This window comes from Bombina bombina, chromosome 3, assembly GCF_027579735.1.
Source record: "Bombina bombina isolate aBomBom1 chromosome 3, aBomBom1.pri, whole genome shotgun sequence".
NCBI classification, from domain to species: Eukaryota; Metazoa; Chordata; class Amphibia; order Anura; family Bombinatoridae; genus Bombina; species Bombina bombina.
In genome coordinates, this window is record NC_069501.1 from 1,164,013,372 (window position 1) to 1,164,019,381 (window position 6,010).

Sequence of the window (6,010 nt, forward strand, 5' to 3'; positions counted from 1 at the left end):
AATTGCCTTTTTGACCTCACCAGTCTTGCAGTCCGTGGGTCTGCTGATATATTAAAAAAAAAGTGGGCTGAACCTTTCTGTTTCGACGAGTAGCAATGTGAAACAATAGGTATCGCAATTTCAGCGAAAGTACGCCCACATCACCACTTAGCTGCTTTGTTGGCGGAGGGGGCTGTCTTCAAAGTGTGTTTACACAACATAGACTGTGTGTTAGTAAAAACTAAATATGGTTTTGGTGTAATAACACTTCAAATTATGCATATGTAAACTAAGTTTCACTGTAGATTTGTCACATTGGAGATTCTCGCACTGAAAAGCTGACTAGACTGATATGGCTGAAACGGTGTATCCAAGATGGAGGGCAGTGTTTTGAATATTAGAAACTAACAGCAATGTTTCCCATTAAAATACAAGTTACTAACATTAAATGCCCATGAAACTACCACGGGATGCCTATATATTTGTGATTTCTGCAATCTACTTTGTTAGTAAAGACAAAAGAAACACCTTCCTATTAAAGCTATAGGAGCTGGGGGTACGGGGGTATATGAGAGATGTATATGCCATTTATCCGTATTGTATTGTATTGTATAATGTTTACATTTGTCTGTCAAGTCTTGTGATTGTAAAAATCGTGTATTTGGCCTTTGCCGTTTTTTCCCCGTTTTTTTCAGGAAGATTTCGTGTTCACGATATTAATATGTCAAAGAAGACAGTAGCCACGACTTGTTTTTATTTATGTATTGCCAATATAATTTCTCACTGTTCTGAATGTGTCATACTTATAATATTGTGACCACACTGTAAGAAACGTGTTAGAGATGCGCAGCAAAAACATTTTCAATTCTTCTGAAATTTTTCCATAACGAATATTCGTGGAAATTAATTTCCCTGAATATTTATTCAGTATTCATTTTGTTAAAAAAAAAAAAAATGAATATCGAATTTTAGTTAAACATTTCCATTCATTTTTATTAAACAAATCTAAATGTTTAAAAAGTACTGGTATTTTTTTTTACCTGTACTTAAAATACTTACCTACACGTGCCAAAGTGCGCGCTAGCCCTTTCCTCTTCACTCCAGAGCCCGGAGCGCGCTAACTGGAGGATCCTGTGGACTGCAGTTAAGCCTCCAGTTAGCACAGGCTGTGCTCAAGAATTAAGAGGAGCGGGTTTGCTTGCTCTCCAGCGTGTGTAGGTAAGTATTTAGCATTTTTAAGAAAACAAAGGAATATTGCCGAATTCAGCAATATTAATTTGTTTTCATCAACTTTTCCTGTGCATTCTTTCGGATATTAGTTTCATTAAAACTAAATGAACATCCCTTTATCAGAACAAAAATGCTTTCGTTTTGAGACGAATGCACAAGTCTAAAACGTGTTATATCTCTAATATTGCGACCGCACTCTAACAAACGTGTTCTCAGAACAGTAAGAACTTATATTGGCAATACAGAAATAAATATAGAAAAAAAAGAGAAGTTGCGGCAAGACTTTACCTACATATTTTAACATTATACAATACAGATACATCTATCATATACCCACAACCCCCCACTCCTATAAGTGTATTACTAATGTTATCATTCCACATTTGTATTGTAAGTTAAGAGGTTGAGTTTCTGTTGACACGTGTAAATTGTATTGCCATACAATACCGTGTAAAGGGATAATTTACATTACATCTTAAATGTAGGTGGCGATGCTGCTTTGAATTTATCGCCAGCATCGCCACCCACTGAGATGTGTAATAAAACGCCTCTCTGCGAAACTTATGTCAGCAGTTTTGAATATTTCACAGGCAATCTCGAACAAGCAGGAACGTACTACTGGGAGTTAGCTGAGATCATCAGGTGCGCCAATAACTGCAGGCAGATATGTGCAGCTACCAATTAGTAGCTAGCTTCTAGTAGTGCATTACTGCTCTTGAGCCTATGGGGCATATGTATCAAGCTCCGTATGGAGCTTGATGCCCCGTGTTTCTGGCGAAAGACCGCTGCTCCATAACCTGTCCACCTGCTCTGAGCAGGAGGACAGACATCGCCGGAAATCAACCCGATCGAGTACGATTGGGTTGATTGACACCCCCCTGCTGGCGGCCTATTGGCCGTGAGTCTGCAGGGGGCGGCGTTGCGCCAGCTGCTGGTGCAATGCTGAATACGGCGAGCGTATTGCTCGCCGTATTCAGCGAAGTCTGGCGGACCTGATCCGCCAGACTTTGATAACTAGAGGCCTAAGTATGTATGATTTTCAACATAGGATGCAAATTAGACAACAGAAGTAAATTGGAAAGTTGTTTAAAATGGTAAGTTTTATTTGAATCACAAAATGCAAGTTTGGGGTTTTTATGTCCCTTTAAGGGTGTCTGTTAGAATGGGAGCAAGGCTTATTTGTAGTGGGGGTATCAGTAGAGTTGATGATCAGCTAAGAAAGAAAATTGAGGAACAGAAGATGGAAGATAATGCTGTTATCAAAATGTCCCTTTATGCACCTTGAAACCCCTCAGAACTTAATACTAGCTTTGGAGGGTTAATGTGTTATATACTTCCTGGAACAATGCGGTGCCAATGCTGGTAAAAACTTTAATCAGCATTGGTTGAGGAAATACAGATGTTCCAAGAAATATTGCTGAGCTCTTGCCCAGACTCGAATGGATTCAATGACATTGTGGCAAGATGGGAATACTGATTGATATAACTGGCAATTACTGCAGAGTATGAAACATAAACATTACTTACAGCAATAACATTTTGATGGAAAAATAAGAAAATAAGTCTCATCAAGCCTACTTAAACGTTATAGGCTGTGATTAAGCCAATGCACATTGTATCTGTCTGATATCCAAATCCACATATTCATTTATACATAACTTCCTAAAGATCCATTATAGTACTGACCCTGCATGTCTATGTGTTTAACCCCCTGTAAAAGGGACAGTCAACACCAGAATTTTTATTGTTTAAAAAGATAGATAATCTCTTTATTACCCATTCCCCTGTTTTGCATAACCAACACAGTTATATTAATAAACTTTTTACCTCTGTGATTACCTTGTATCTAAGCCTCTGCAAACTGCCCCATTATTTCAGTTCTTTTGACAGACTTGCATTCTAGGGTGACCATATGAAAGATACGTCAGGGCTGTTCTCTGGGCTGTTTAAAGAAATGTTTTGTATAAGAACCCTGACATATGTATTTTTCATATGTGTCCATTTTTAAAGCGGCAATATGGTCACCCTAATTTTAGCCAATCAGTGCTTACTTCTAGGTAAACGTATGTGAGCTCAATGTTATCTATATGAGATACATGAACTAATGCCCTCTAGTCGTGAAAAACTGTCAAAATGCATTCACATAAGAGGTGGCCTTCAAGGTCTAAGAAATTAGCATATGAGCCTACCTAGGTTTAGCTTTCAACTAAGAATACCAAGAGAACAAAGCAAAATTGGTGATAAAAGTAAATTGGAAAGGTGTTTAAAATTAGTTGAATCATTAAAGTTTATTTTAGACTTGACTGTCCCTTTAAACACATAATTAAAATGTGCACAGGAGCCACTTAAAACGACTGGTCTCGAGCCTGTGAATAAATCAGCAGTGGCAGTTGCAAGACCAAGCTGCATGATACCTGCTGTTGATTGGTTCACTGGCCATGCCTGACAGATTTATTAATTTTAAAATAGGTATTCTTCAAAATGTGATGCCACTGGCCAGGTTTAAGCTGAAATAACTGAACAATTATATCACCTGTGCAGATATACTGGTCTATTAGTAACCCATGAGGTCTGTTGTTGAGAAACAGTGCTATAGATCAGGGATGGCCAACTGGGCACCCAAGGGCTACATGTGGCTCTTGGCACTAGTTTTTGAGGCCCTTTTAGAAAAGCAGAACAACACATGCAATTGTTTTGGGGCGAAAACACCTCGGAAGAACCCTCTGGAGTGGAGAACAAAAGACAGAAAGTACCCTGCAACCTTACCTTAATCTATTTTATAATTATATATTATTATTAAAAAAAAATTGTAATAGCCATACATATATGCAGCCCTTAAAGCTTCTAAATTATAAATCTGCGTCCCCCATGTGCTAGGAAGTTGTCATCAATGCAATAGATCATAAGAAGTGTGGCACTTTTTTCCATTTTTTTTTTATATACATTGGATATTGGTTTTCTATTTTTGTTATGTCGGTAACGTAACCATAAGAAAAATGTTTACACAAACTTACAAGCCTAGATTATAAGAAGAGCACACACATATTAGCGCTATTGTGATTTTAAATTGCTCATGAGCAATCAATAAAGTTTTAATTTCTCTGCTCATTCTACAAGTCCAAAGGTAATTTTTATCACTTGAGCGATAGTCTTGGGTGTGCTATCACCTATATGGGCACGCAGTAAAATTTGAATATCACTCAAGCACTTAGTGGGTGGTGCGTTAAGTCGAGGGTGCACAAGTAGTGGAGTTTGTCATGTAGTTTTGTGCTATTAATAGTAAAGGTTTACTTCAGTTTTTAAAAAGCACATTTTACAGTGACATTTTGTGTTGCTCCTTATTTAACGCACACATGAGCGTAGTGAGCATGCTAATAGCACTCCCTGTGTTATATATTAAAAGTATGGAACGTGCTAAAAAATTTCGGGCATGTTAAGATGCTTTGGTTAAAATATTTAACTGTCCACTTGAAATGCTTTATTCTTTGTGCAAGGTTGCGCTTAATATGACACCCCCTGCTCTGTAGATTTTGCTCCATTTGCAATCTAGCCCTTTATGTTCAAACCACTTAGTAAATGTTTTAACGTCACAATAAGGGCTTTTGTTGAGAGGGTATGGTAAGCAACTGCTGGTTCTGGATGCAGCCTCTGGATGTTTCTTTCTGGTCTTAGGAGACATTCCTAGAGCCTCCATTGTTTCATCTGGAATAAGGAAAACATTTTTTTTTAACTACAGAATAGAGATTTTCTATCTTTTGTTCACATTAATGTATTCCCTCGTAGAAGTCAATGGAGCAAAAAGAGTGGAAAACCCTACTTGTGTGCAAACCTGATTGCATATTCTCAAGTACGCTAAAAAGAACATGAAAATATGAATGTTTCACATTCCAATGTATTGATGTGTTTATATGTGTGTATATGTCTGTAAATACATATATACAAATATAAATACATATGTACACACACACACACACACATATATATATATATATATATATATATATATATATATATATATATATATATATATATGTAGACATGTATATGTATATATCTCTATGTTAAAACCCTTTTCATTGCTTTTTTTCCCTAACACCTGAGACCTCATATCTTTTAGCCCTTATAACTTTTTTGTTATATTTTTTAAAACATATTTTTTATTAGCTAGTTTTATTATGAGTGTAATTGTACTTTGTAATGTATTTTTGATGTGTTTTGTGACATTTTTTAGTTTAGCGAAACAGTTAATCAGAGCTCTGGGGGCGTGCTTTCCCGATGCGGGTTAACTTTAATTGCGCTCAAGCAAACACGTTTACTTTCAACTTGCATTACGAGCGCTAAACCCTTTTGCTTGGACGTAACTGTTAGCACACCACTCATATTCTAACCCTATATGGGTTAAAAAAATATTATGTGGTTAAGTCTGGCAACATAAAGAACCTTTTATGTGATAATTGTAGTATATAACTAATTTCCTAATGAAATGATGTGGCATATAAACAGTTAAAGAGCACTATATTTATATTTTTACATATGTAATGAAAAAGCTCTCTCCTGTGCCTCTTTATGCAATACTGTATTTCACACACAAATGTGCTGAGGACATGTTTGCTTAGAGATATTTTTCTAAGGGCAGGGATTTTTAAAAAAAAACTTTTTTGATTCCTCACCACAAACCATAATTTCTTGTAGGGGAATAAGCAGGAATCATATTTACCACTCACTGACTAGGGGTTTTAACATGTATCATAAAGGATGACTCATGGCTTTAAGGCTTTAAGAATATAAAAAGGGCTCATTT